The sequence below is a fragment of the Oxyura jamaicensis genome, chromosome 4 (genome assembly GCF_011077185.1).
Source record: "Oxyura jamaicensis isolate SHBP4307 breed ruddy duck chromosome 4, BPBGC_Ojam_1.0, whole genome shotgun sequence".
NCBI classification, from domain to species: Eukaryota; Metazoa; Chordata; class Aves; order Anseriformes; family Anatidae; genus Oxyura; species Oxyura jamaicensis.
In genome coordinates, this window is record NC_048896.1 from 52,699,341 (window position 1) to 52,714,155 (window position 14,815).

At 37.1% G+C, this 14,815-nt stretch overlaps 1 protein-coding gene across 3 annotated transcripts in view; it reads left to right on the top strand.

Moving 5' to 3' along the window:
- The window catches only part of LRBA (LPS responsive beige-like anchor protein), a 395,253-nt gene that overhangs the window by 190,742 nt on the left and 189,696 nt on the right, over window positions 1–14,815 (top strand). The window lies entirely within an intron of this gene.

The following is a 14,815-nucleotide window of genomic DNA, read 5'->3' on the forward strand; positions in this document are numbered from 1 at the left end:
AATGATGCTTAGAAACACAAAGCATATGCTTGTGGGTAATAGTGTATTTACGTGGAAAAATGTTATTTCACAGTACGATAATGCTAGAGATATAAGAATGCTTTTTATTTTTAAATAAAGGAATATATTTCCGAATATTTTATATATTTTAAAAAAATAATCGCTGGATTTATCATAACATTGGTATCTGTGGGTTTTATTACATGTCTCATGATCTCTAGTTCTAAACAGCAGCATTAAAGTTTGATTATTGTTTATTTTCCAAATTATGAACACAGCAAATTATCTCAATGAGTACTCTGTCTACCTCTACTCTATCTACAAACATTTTTAATCCTAAACTTTTAAAGAATAAGTTAAGTGTAATTTTAAACTTTGAGCTTTAATAGTCCTGGATTCATCCTTATAAATTAGTATTTGAGAGATTATTTTTTTTTTCTTTAAAGGATGGCTGAGAGAAAGGCCATATCAAAATTGGGAACCAGGAACTGCAGTTTTGTATTGTTGTGCTTTGTGGCCCACATTAAGTCACTTTTAATCTTTTGGCTATTCTGCACTATGTGTTCCTAAAAACATTTTCCAGCTTTGCCTTACTTATTGTGTGCCTGAGCATGGTAGCAAGCTCACGATTCGAACATTAAACAGCAGTATAAACAGTGTTACCTGTCCTTGCTTAAAGAAACCCACAGTGACATCATCAAAATGTTCACACTTGTGGGTGGACTCATTTGATAACTTTCATGATGCCGTTGCTACTGCTGTTGAGGCAGTATCTTATATTTTAATATTTTATATTCATTCTAGATTGGAGAAGTACTTACTTTTTTTCCATTGGGGGGGAGTAGGGGAATAATAGGTTAGGCAAGACGTTTGTTCCTAAGAGTGACTTCTTGTATGATTGAAATTTTTGCTGCTCTTATGAGCAGCTGCAGGATTACTTCATGATAGAGAAATTCTGGAAGTGGAAACACTAAGTATTACGGGTACACACTGCTTCATCCGCTGTCTTCAGAAAAGCACCAAATGAGTACCAAACTGATATTGTAGGACAGTATTAAGAGTATAAGGTTTCATTTTCAGGGAGCAATAGAATCAGGATCACCTGCAATGTCTTAATAAGCTTCACTGCTTGTGTTTACCATGGCACAGCCTTTAATGAGGTGGAGAAATATTCTATCTAGTGCTCTCTCTTTTCCTTCTCTTCTCTCTTTCTTTCTCTCCTCTCCTCTCTCAGTCCTTTCTCTGTGCTGCTGCCTGTCTGCCTGCAATTCCTGTGACCATTCATCAGATTTCTTATTTGACCTTTTCTTGCTTTTCCCAGGTTTTTGTCCTAGGCAGACCTGGTTTTGTGCCACCTCTTCCTGTACCCTACCTCTTGTCTTGCTGATTCCCAACTCTGCTTTTCTCTGCTTGATCACCAACAGATCATGTCAGCGTAATCCTCCCTGTGGCCTATCAACTCTCACATTTTTATCTAGATGCTTTCTTTGTTGCCTCAACAACAAAGACACTTAGTTCTGTATGTGAGTGAAAAATTTTCTCCTTTTTACTGCTTATGTTTTAATGGATTTAGAGAGCAGCAGAGAAAGACAAATGAAACTTTATTTGTCCCAGTGTGTCCCAGATTTTTTTTTGAAGATGAAATTCTGGATGTGACCTTAGCTTGTCTGGGGAAGTATGGTCTTGTCATGGACCATGGGCTAAGACTGTTGTCTTTGAGTTTGACACACGTGAAGTCACAGATCAGGCCTATGAGAAGTGTGAAGGGGGAATCCGAGAGGTACAACCGAAGAAAGGGTGGGCAGCACCTTCAAAGTTGTTTTACTATTAGCAAACATCTACTGCTTGTACACAACCTGTGAACTTCCAGAGCTATCACCATGGCAGTCCTGAACAGAAGTAACCAAAGAAATACTTTAAGCAACAGCTTCTATGGGGAGAAAAAAAAAGAGAGAAAGAAAAAAGAAAGAAAATTTAAAGTTCTCTTAACGTAGAGACTTTTGACTTGGAATTGTATTCCAAATTATTAAATTTAAATTTTAGTAAAGATAAAACAATACCTTAGAAGAATCCTGGGCAAGCAGAATTACCTGCAAATGTATCAACATCTCTCTTATCAAACACTCGAAAGCCATTCAATCTGTGTCACAGAATAACTTCAGTAAAAGAACCTGTTACGTTTGTTAATGTATTAATTTCTTATCCCCAAATCCCACAGTATCCTGTAATCTCTGTGATGATTGTCAGGCCGTCTCTTCTCTTATTGCCCCCTTCCCTCACTGGAATTTTTTTGGGGGAAAGTACCATCTTGCAGTGATTAGTATCAAAGATTGGTTACTTCTATCATATGGTTTGGTAAGTAATCCTTAGCTATTGCTGTGATTTGCTGCTTTCCCATATCGCTTCACACATGTATTTCATTTCCAAAGTTTAGCAAAGTTATTCCCTATAAAGAGGGTGAAAGTCTAGATGAAAGCCATCCCTCTTGTGAAAACCATATTCTCTATCCCTCTTAGTGACTAGTACAACAAAGTAAATTTTAATGGTGCATGATACTGAAAATGAATCCTGGTGACCTTGAGAAGCTGTAGCAAAAGATCAGATTTTATTTGAGTCTTTTTGCCGTTGTTTTCATTATTGTATTTTTAATTTTTAGTTGAAAAATCTAGTACTGTTAGCTGTATATACATGCAGTATTTGAAACAATCTGAATTAAAATTCATAAGTCGCTTTAAAAAAGCAAACTGATTTGTGTGTAAATTACATTTTTTATTCCTCTCTAGAGCTGCGTTCGTTTCATTAGTAACTGAATTCATCTTCCTCCCCAAATGAGAAAGAATGGTTTGTCATCTGAAAACATTATTTTTTTACAACGACGGAAAACTTTTCACTTTATCTTATCCTTGATATCTCTTACAAAATGCAGGGCCTTTTTATTTTGAAAAGGAAAGTAGAAACATTCAATTTTCATGATGCAATGAAACAATCTTTTCCCAAGTTTGAGTGTCAATCTGAATTAACTCTATTGACTCTATTCTCAGCAGAGAAGCTAACTGCAAAAACAACAGCAACAAAAACCGAACCTCAGTTCTTTCATTCTTTCACTGATATTTTTCTTAAATATCTCTCTCTATATATATTTCTGTGATGGAGTTCACAAACTTTGTAAACAATGTTTCTTGGAGAAATTGTATTACATACTGTATCAAAATGTTTGGGCTCTACCTTTTCATCATAAGCTACTGAAAAAAGGAGTTAGCTTAGTTTAACAGGGCTAATACATGATTATTTCTAAAGCTGAATAATGGAGAAAGATGTGACTTTACAGATAATTACACGTATAGTTTATGTAAGTGGGAGGGAGATTATTTTCAAGGAAGAGAATGTGCATTGTGATGCAGCATGTCTAAATTATACTTCTAAATATATGCACAATAATTTAACAGTGATATGGTCTTAAATAATCCTCTCTGAAGAATTTACATAAAACAAGAATTAACATCTCTAAGGAAAAAAAATATGTTGAGAATTGTTTGTTTGCTTCAGAGAAATGATCTGCTGTCACATTTGCATTCTGGATTTTGAATGTGTGATTTCTAGTTGTGTTGGGAATTTCTGTAATAATGAAAAAAGGTTGCTCTCCTCAGTGTCCCTACAGCTGGATGCTAACAGTATCACACAGTATACAGGTACTTGATTTATACACACACATGGAATTCTATGGTCTAGAAACTAAGGTTTGCCCAGGCCACTTAAAACTCTTTACTTTGGTGCCTAAATGACATATTAGAAAAGCAATTAATACAGTCTCAGCCTGCTGTTTTTCACAGCAGTAATTCTTCCCAATATCTGTGCTCTGACCCTGAGGGTTGAGGCCACTGATACTTGCATTTGTTTGAAGTCTGCTTCTCTGCTCTGGACAAGAACTTGGAGGAGAGACACACTGGGAGGAAGAAGGGAGTAGGAAGGGAGCAACCACCACCTAAGCCTCAGGAAATCCCTGAAGTTGAAAATAGTTGGAAATTGACAGAGTATTAGGGAAGAAGTCATACACGATCAGCTCTGTACTTAAGCCACCGCTGACATTTTTGGATGCAAAATTTGGGGCTAGACTTATGGTGAGAAAAGATGCAGCCATCCATGCACTCCTGTCCCCAAGGCACGTTCACGTCCCTGCGCTGGAGGGGACAGGCAGTGCCTCAGGGGCGGGCTTCTTACTGGTGCTGCCGGCGGGGTGCCCTTGGGTGCTCTCCAGCAGCAGTTACCCCAGATAGCTCAGTTCTCCTCTCTGACAGGGAAATGCCTCAGTGGTGCTGAGTGGCCATGGGACAGGGATTCTTTGCTGCTTGTGGCTTATTGTTTCCAGTTGGGAATGACAAACAGTGCTGTGTCCACTTCAGTCTTCTCCATGATGGGATTGGCATGCTGAGAAGGAACTGCTCAGTGTTGAGAAAGCTTTTTAATTTGTTGGGAAAGAACCTGACAAAGTATACTGTTTTTCTACTTTTTTTTTTTTTTTTCCACATTTGACTTGAACCCCAGCTGCTAAGAGGGCTGGTCAATTTTGTCTTAAAAGCAAATTAAAAGAGTAGCTGGCTGAAGAGGGAAAAGTTGGAAACCCTGTCATGAGGGTTAATAGCACCCCTGAAGAGAAAAGTCTCACTGACTTTTAGCACACATCTCTGTGGATGCTCACAGGTGGGAAAAACAGGTGCAGGGCAGGTATGCTCATTTTTAAATCACTGAAATGAAATAGGAAATATTTCCTGCTTTGTTAAATCTAAGCTCTAACGGACTTTATTATCAATCCTGTTATGGATTAAATGTTATGGATATTAAATGTTAGATTTAAATGCCAGCACTATTGGTTTTGAGTGGAAAGTAAGGATACGTGGAGGAAGGAATGTTGCAATGTCTGTATTGCCCAGATGTTCATTACCAAGTTAGCATTAGCTAGATTTCTTTTTTAAAATAGCTATAGAAAATAAGTTTACGTTTTCTGTATTAGTTGCCTCTGGTGTATAGCCTTATAAGCTTCCCTCCTAGAGCAGTCCTTGAATTGCTGTATTAAAGTAATCTCGGGTAGTTTAGCACTCTAAGGTTGCTTTATTGCAATAACCCTTTGGCAACCTTCCTAATATTACCAAGGATGGCTTCTGCACGTCTTTCATTAATGAGTTCAATTCCATGACCTGGTCTGGTGGGAGGTGTCCCTGCCCATGGCAGGGGGTAGGAACCAGAAGGTCTTTAAGGTCCCTTCCAACCCAAACCATTCTGTGACTCTCTGGTAAATATAGCCGGGGAATAGGTGTGATTTTCAGAGGGAGTTCATTACTGTCTTCAGAGCCTTTATGACCCTTGGCCATCAGTGGATCTCAGAAATTCAGTAGCCTGAGCGAGCTTCGATAGGGTGGATTGTTAAAGCTGCAGCTATTTAGGCAAGGTCAAATTCACACTCAGGGATCTGCTATGAAGTAGTACTATAATTATGTAAATGTAAGATGACGATTATTGGTGTGAGCAGAAAAGACCTCGTGACATTCACCTTGAATACGCTCTTTCCCCTTTCCAAATGGGGGTTCCCTCATCAGCTCCGAAACCTGTGAACATTTGTCTCGCCTGTCTAGACAGCCATCCATTAGCGCTGCTTCTCCATCCTCTGTAGTGTAGCACAGGTGCTCTTTCTGGCCAGGTTCTCGTGGACACAGTGCAACTGGTAGGTGTAGAGCAGTATTTGCACTGCCTGCAAACACTGCCACCATGCAAAGAGCTGCTCCTGGGCAGCATCTTCGCTTGTAAACTCTGTGAGGTAACAGCTTTGAACTTACCTCTGTGCCACACACATCAGCTGCCAGCCTTTTGGCTCCTGGGTCAATGAACACACATAATACTCTAAAAGAAGATAAGGTGTGTTTTAGGTTACTTTATCTTTCATTCAAACCTTGAGAAAATTACTGTCTTCTTTATATCATCTGGAAAAGGGTGCTTCCTCATAATTTGGTGGCATGTTTTTATTTTTAGAGACCCTTCACAAGGCTTGCAAAGGAGAAATATAGTTAAGTTAAACCCTTTTAAAGGTTTTTGAGTCCTGTTGCTTCCTTACCATGCTATGTTAGTATGGTAACAGTTAGGAGCCTTGCTCCATGTGCTCCTAGTGGTCTTGCGGGCTTGTACTTATTGTTTCCTGTCTCTGAGGGTGATACAATGTTTGCAGTTACTTGAACTCTTTCTTACACATGTTCCTGCAATCATCACACAGTGAAGTCATTTCCCAGATTTTTGCCCGTCTCAGATTTTTAAATCCGGAATTAAATCTCAGGCAGAAGTGTTAGCCTTAAAATTATGCTTGATCTTTTTTGTCCTTTTTGTATTATGTAAATTTCAATTTTAATTAAGTAATCATTTCTAAACAGAGAGTAGGAGAAATGCATGGTATTTTTGAGGTTGGATGTCTGTAAGACTTCAGTATCCTAACCTGCAATCCAAATTGGTAATACTTTTTCCAACATGTTATTTAGCAGCAGTCAAACATGCAGTGGACCTGAAAGAGTTCTCTGTTCCCCAAAGCATACTTTAAAGCAGAGGAGCAAGTATGTTCAAATTAATTTGTGATTAAGGCAAGAGTTTGAAGGAGGGATTTTCTTATCTCACCAGATGCACTCGAGAATATAAAATATATATTTTTTATATTGGTCTTTCTTTTCCTTTTTTTTTTTTTTTAAATCCAGATTAAATAAATAAACACATGTAAGCATGCCAAAATTTCTCCATCTCTCATAATTGGGAAGACGATCTTTTCTATCACAGGGACTAATACATTCTTCTCTCTTGAATGGAAAACTTATTTTGGCAGGCTGGTTTGAAAGCAAGTGATCTTTTACAGACCTCACATAGATTCATTCTGGACTGGAAAGCTATTGATGTTGTAACTAAGTCTCAGTTATCTTTTCTTATCCTTTCCTTTGTGTATAGTGAATTGCTGAATTAATTTAGTTACTAGACATTAATTTCAACCTCTTTTGGAAAAAAAAATGGAGCAAAAGTTTTGGGAAGGATAAAGCAATTATTTTAAACCTTTCTGGCAGAGGACCCTTAAAAAATTAATTTGGTTTTGTATTAGAAGAACGTACAGCAGAAAAATATTTGCTGAATCGGAGGGGTGCACCATTACGTTTTTATGGAAGTAGGAGAAGTATCCAGCTGTTAAGAGAGCCATAAAAGAAAAGGATGTAGGTTAGCCACAGCTCTTAAAGTGCAGATATGTGGGAATGTGATTTCATCCTGTTTCTTCTAGAAGAAATAGTAGTGAAGCTGAAATGTTTGGGGCTAGTCACATCTATGATGAATTTTTGGAAAAGCTTTACTCTGATTTACTCTGTGTTTAATTCTTTTGGGGTCAGAACAGTTTACAAATGAAATAACAGATCTGAGGAGATTTTCTTGTTTAGGTGAAAAGTTGATCTGTGTATCCAGACATGGTGAAAGGTTGTCATCTGAAATTCCAAGCTACTGGAAAGCATTAATCTGAGTCCTAACATTTCAGCGTACATTACAGAATCATCATATGGTCTGTAGGGAATCATTTGTGAGAGAAGACATGGGTCCTTTCTATGCACAGGCTTAAGGTGAAAGCATCAGAACCAGTAGAAATGGCTAAGGAGGTGGACAGAGATTGATCTGTCTCCTCTACCAGATGTAGATAAATCCTCTAACCTATACTGTTATGCTCCATTGTTCATTTTGGCAAGGAAGGGATGGCCAAGCCCTGCAGACTTACTTTCTGCATTATCAGGAAAACATCAAAACGTAAAACCAATAACAGTCACTGTACCTATTTTTGGAAAATAATATCATTATTTGCAACATGAATAGGAATTTATGGGATCTGTATGAACTGTAGTTATTTTGAAAAACAAATTAAAACTTGTTGACTACAATCAGGTGTAGGAAGTGCGAGATCTGGAAAGATTTATGAGCTACTAAGCCGAAGCATCCTTTTTCAAATTTGCTATTCATTCATTCTTCCATGGCTGATTCATGTTTGAACTAATTTTGCTCGAAGCCATGAAAAAGACTTGATGTTAACTTATTACTTACAGAGAAATAGAGTAGGTTTCCGTTAATTTATAATTAATCTTGATGGAAATAGAAAAATAATTGAACGATGTCATAAGATGACTGTCTTTTAAAGTGCAGCTTTATTTTAGACTGAAGAAAATAAGATCAGTCTAAGATAAGCTAGTGGTCATGGCGTACACGATCACTACTGTAGCATGTATTTAAGTGGGCCCTCTTTGAAGTATCAGCGTGCCCTGGAATGCCAGCACTTCAAAGAATGCTGCCTCCAAAAAAGCTGCAGCTGTGGTTAGCCACCAAGGGGTTAATAAAGATCAAAGAAGAGCAGACATAAACTCATATGTAAACAAAGATGTTTTTAAACTGGGAGTTAAAAAACACCATCATCTAGGACAGCAGCACCTTAAAGGTGGGCTTGTCTTTACCCTGACATGGTGCTTTATAATGTGTAAAGGAGGACTGAAACATTTATTGCTGACATTTGTTTCTGGATTGCATTTTAAATGAGACATTCAAAGCTTGTCAATGCAGGAAAGAGTCTGTGATATCTGGAATTGGCATTATTCTTTTGTTTTGCATGCTAGTAAGATGGGAGTGTGTTTTTGGTGTGACTTAAAACATGGAGATCGGGAGGCCTGGGTGGGGTATTGGGACTGCAGTGTCTGATGTGTGGTTGAGACAGAGATAATACCCTGGCTATTTGCTGTATTAAAACCCACAAACAGCATTTCCGCCAGTTTTTCAAATGCAGATCAAGGAATTACAGATCTGTGCTGTTTGTACCGTGTTGTTTATATGGGGAAACAGCATGAAATATCTGGTAAGACATGCTTCCCTTACTGAAATCTCCATCTTTTCCCTCTATGCTGGAAGCACATGAGATTTAAATTGTACTAAGGTCCCTTATAACAGTACAGAAGTCCCCAGAGTAACAGTTCTGTGCGAAGTCCATGCAGGGGCTGTGCCTGGAGTTCACAACACCCAGCTTTCCACATCTGCTACTTGGGAAAGATGTGAAAAAGAATGGTACTGCTTTCTCTTCTGAAAGCGTTATGGAAAAAAAAACAACAACAACAACACCCTTTTTGGTAATAGTGAGATACAGATAAAGGCAAAAGTCCTTTTAGGAAAAAATAATCCTTTATAGACAATATCAAATGCTTTCTTGGAGAAGTGCTAGAAGAAGCAAGTAGACTATGATAATTTAATAGATTATATAAATATTCTGCACAATTGATACTATGCCAAAGAAGTTTTACTCTATAACATTGGGCCTTTGTTATGACCAGTTGCTGTTACTACAGCAATGAGTGTGGCAGAGATTAAGAGCCTGCCCATGTGTGATATTTTTTGCTTAAGGGTTCCCAATTATTTCCATTTGTGGAACCCCATCTTCTGAAACTATGGAATACGAATGTCTGTGTGGGAGGAAAATGAAGCTGTTAAGGGAAGGTGCAGACTCTGCCAGTGTTGGAGTAAGAGTAGGTGCTATGTCTTTTTTGATACCAAATGTTCTCAGTTATCCTCTTGTTCTTTCCTTCCTCTCACCTGCACCTTTCTTTCCTTCATTTTTAATTACGTAGTTGCCGGTCAAGCTGCAGCGTAAACAGGCTACTAATCAAAAACAGAATTAAACATTCAGCTGTAATAAAGTAAGATGGTGGCTGTGGTCCAGTTTATAGTGGAGCCCCACAAATGCTTGCTTGAATGCAGCTGAGAGGGAGGGAAAGTATATCTTCTTTAACTGGTTCGCCATTGAAGGAGATACAGGTAATATAGGTAGCATTTCCAAAGATATCGAGGCACTTCCCAGGAGTTAATCAATCTTTAATGTTCTGAAGTAGATACATTATCAGTGAAGTGCTCTGAAATACACATTTTGAGATAGTGTAGCAGGCCAAATAGTATTTTAGTGGCAACTGACTTAATACTAACCAAACATTTTCCTGAGTGCTTTGCTAATGTAGACAAAGTTGTGAATCAGATCAGGAATGTGATTTACTGGAAAACCGACTTTTTCCTACTGCATTGGTGCTTTTATTTGGTTTACCTCATAGCAGCACAAATACTTGTGCGTGGGATCTCCAGGTGAGATGCTGAACTTGGTGCTGTTGCTGAGAACTTGCTTGTCAAGTTACATCTTCAGTTTGGTGCTTTACCATCGTTAAGCTCAATGTTCTATTTTCTGAAATATGCTAGATATTTTGGGTATGTTACAAATATTAATAGTTTATACATAACATCCTTTAGATTGGTACTTATAAACATGTTGCTAAATGTATTGATGTGCTGTGGTGTAACTTGTTTTTGTTACATCATGGTTTGTGAAAGCTTATTGCCAGGATAATGAAGGGTTTCAGAAGATATTTTACTTCTTTTCTGAAATCACATTTTATTAAATCAGTGAAAGATACAAAAGATTTTAGTTAATATTCTAGACATGCATCTCCACAAAAATACAATGGATTTCAGTTTGCAAGATAAAGCAGGCACATTGCATTGATGACACCCTACAGCCTGCTAACAGTATTCCTTCAAGATCTCTTTTTTTTTTTTTTTTCTAGAACTTGATCACTTTTATTTTTGGATTGACAGTCAAATGTGAATGCTTCTTGCTTTTTTTTTTTTCTTTTTTGTGGAGAAAAGCATTTATATATCTTGCAGCAGGTGTCTGGCTTGAGTTCTTGAAGCATTTCACATGGAAGCTCAAGCTACATAGATACAGAACAAAAAATGTTACTGACCAGAATTAAAAGAACCCAAGATATTTTTTTCTTAAAAAATTGGGCATTTCTATTTCCTATTCCTATTTAATTTAGAAGTAGCACCTGATATTGTGCATAAGCTACTTGATGAGCCATTGCAATCAAAATTTTGAATGAAGTTAAAATCAAATTTTGGTAGATTTGTGTTTGGTAGTGGAGGAAAATGAAGAGCCTTCTTTGATTCAGATTTTCTGCCAAATTTGTACTGTTGCTACTGATGAATAAGTAGTGTTGCTACTCTGTGTTTAGTTGTCTATGAAAGTAATTTAGCCCAGGATTCTGTGTTCAAGCATTTATATCTTCGAAATTGGCTTTACTGACTGATTGCCTTGTGATGGCCTTAGCAGAGGGCTGGGGGATTGATTAGGTTTGGAGATTGACTTATCTGCTTAACTCTACAGTTAGAGTTCCAGTGAGGAGTGTCTCATCTGGAAATTTATCTTGGTATCTTCATAGGATTTAGGACATGTGAATAGGAGACTATGTCTATTGCATGAATAACCTATGTTCTCATTCTGTGGCATGGTAACAGCCTTGGTTCTGGACGCATCTGTGAAATAAGTTCTAGCAGTACAAAATTCACATTGGCTAATGTTTCGTATATCTATTTAATGTATGTAATTTGTATGTAATCGTTGTACACCAGACCAAGAACTGTTTCTCTTTAAATAGTAGACTGCAATGACTGGCAGGCTGGTTGGAGTCTTCATGATAACATACTGTTTTTAGGGCATACACAATCTAGTTTCCATCTGCTTTTGAGTTTGTTGCAGTTGTCTCTCATGCAGGTTTTCTTGCCTTTAAGACTAAATACTCTTCTAGGCAGAAGAAATCATTTGGTTCTCTAGCCATCCTCTGTCTCCGCAGATGATTTCTTTTATTGCTGTGCTGCTTTCACCTTTCTCTCCTTTACTTTTTTTCTTGCGCCACTTTTATTTATTACTTCACTAATAAAAGGATCTGAATGGATGCTTCCCTGGTATGCTAAAATCCAGTCAATCAGTTGTTGGCCCAAGTACAGCCCCAAGACCTCTCAAACTAATGTCTGAAGACTTCTCAAACTAATGCATTTGTAGGTTTACGATTTCCTTATTTTTACTCACCCTGCAGAGTCTCCTTTCTGTTCACGCTAGTGTGCTGACTGCTTCTTTTCAGTGGATGTAAAGATAGCAGAATATTGTGAAATATACAATGGGTAAGACATTACAAGAAGTAATTCTTCAGAAATTGTGTGATCTTCTCATCATTCTGTGGTTGTACTCCTTAGATTCATTTTAAGTCCCCTATAGGATATGAGGACTTAGAATTCTTTTAACACTATAGTAAAGCTAGTAGGCCAGTTGGTATGTTTTGTTTTGATTGGGTTAATATTTGAAACTGATAGAGAAAATAGGTTTCCTGATTTTCTTGTTCTTGGAATGAAAATATGTCAGCATGTAAGCTTTTTCTCATTGACCACAGCAATGTGTGTTTTTCTTTTGAATTATATGCTCAAAATTCTGATATACAGGCTATATTGGTCATTGTATATTTCATCTCTGTACAATTAAAACCATCTACTTAGTTAAACATGAACTGAGAAGAAAGTTTTATCTCAATTCTGGGTACGTAGACTGGCAATTTGGAAAACTGAAAAAGAAAGAATGTCATGGTAATGCTACTTGAATAAAACATTTAATATCAAAGCATTGCTTCTATTCATTCAATATTGTTACTAAGGAACCACCAATTACTGTGTATCATGTTAGTGGGGCCCCTGACAAATCCATGCAAATCATATGATTTATAATTCATAAATCCTCAGTCCCCTGAGAAATGTTGCTCTTGCACTTAAACTAATTGAGTACTTATGTTCATTGATCCAGTCCATATAGCACCTTTAGTCCATATGGCAACCTACTATAGGGCCAGAAGCTTCTGTTGTCAAAAAAAAACACAGCGCGCGCACACAGAAACACCACCCTTAGTCAACAGCACTATGCCGTTCTCAAAATCCAGTTACTTGGCCCTTTGCTATGTAATGCTTCAGTCTTCCACCCAGCAAACTGCAGCCAAGTCAGTGCAGTCCTTACGTCTGTCTCCCCCTGGCTGCAGAGGTATATCGTCTGCATGAGACAGCGTTGCTCTTTGGGGATGGGGCTGTAGCAGTTAAATGATCTTACCTGTAAGCTGGTTGTTCTCCAGCAGCTGTATCGTTTACTGGATTATCTTGGTACTAATAAGCGTTTGTCCCAGTAGTCGCTCTCAAAAGCGGTTTGTTTTTAAGAATTAGACAAGAGGTGTCTGTTTATGGCTGTACAGTTTTTTGTTAGGTATCTATCTGTGTGTAGAGTAGAATTTTTTTTTTCCTCATCATAGAGTGGTTGCAGGTAGTTATAAATACCCAAATACGTAGGCTAATAGTTGATAATGGTTTTGTTTGTGAATAGTCACTGTACTGGTGGAGGACGAGGAGTCCTATGCAAATTTAATTCCCTGAATGGAAAATAAAAGTAGGGGGCTAAAGATATATTATGTTTCAGGATAATATTTTGCCTGATCATAGTTTCCTATTTTTCTAATAATTTTAGCATAGTTTTGCAATGTAGTATAATTTTAATTGCTACCCAGTAGAATGACATCACTTAATTCTATCAAAACTGCAGAAAGATAGATGATTGACAAATTAATAATTTACCATCTTTGCATAATATTGTAGCACAGAATACCAGAAGGATTGATGGCAGAAGAGGTTAACAAATTTTAGCGGCTTCCATTAGCTTTTCATTGTCATATGTTTGTGGTGCTGACTGAAATAAGCTTTGTAGGAGATCTCAGTCTAGGGAACTAATTACTTGTGCCGATTGCCATACTGATGAATAGACCCTCATTGTATCATTCCCCTGAAGACGAAGAGCAGTCTGTGATTCACGACTGCATCCTGGCTGATATTTGATAATAATTTTAACAGATAAATGTAGGAAGGCAGAATGATGAAGTGCCTATCCATGCTCTACGACTATCAAAGGCATGCACATAGCCAGCTGTGTTCTGCCTTTTTTCTGTAATCGCTAAAGGAGAATTTTAAGTTATTAATTGAGCTTTGAATAAACCCCAATCTTCCTGTTTTTTTTTTTTTTTTTTTTTTTTTTTTTGAATTCTGCTTCATTTGGCTAAGTATACCAAAATCATTGGATTTTATAATAAAAGCACTCAAATTTAGGCATGGTTGTAACACACAAAGTGTGAATATAAGATACTGGGGTATTTGTTTCAAATACTAGAGTATTTTTCTGAAATTAAGGAATCGGGATGAAGAGTAGCACTGCCTTTTCCTTAATGTCAAAAAAGGGCATGGAAACTTAAAGCCTGATGCATATACATTCTCCGTTTTTACAGAATCATATTCAGTCACAATTTTTAATATCTACAAATTGTGTTTAGGAGGAGGGCTGTGCAAATTATTGTGGCTTCTGTTACTATATTTGAAACCTTGGGTTAGCTTAAATAAAACTCATCTCTGACTTTAGACCTCAAGACTAAGAATAGAGATATCAAGTATTTTTAACTATGGGTCTGTAAATTAGTCCTGGCTATTCACTTGTCAGTGTTGACAGGTATACTTTTTACAATTACGTTAACAAACATAGCCACTGTTTTATAGCATGGCTATATAGGTTTTCAGGCTATGAACCTATCATGACTATTCTGTGTGTCAGGCATTTTCTGCTTGTTTATTTCACTATACCTGAAATTGTGATTTTTTTTTGGTACATTCTCTGGGCTAAAATATTGTTTTACAGTGACATTCATTCATGATCATCTAAGATAGTAACTGGCACTTATATATGACCGTATTAAAAAGATCTATGTATATTTGGAGCATACAATGGAAAATAATGAATTTGATATAACCTTTTCTAGATGTAATTTTTTAAAAGTATGCCTTCAATATAGCAATTATTACACATCATAACATGTAGTTTTTAATTAAA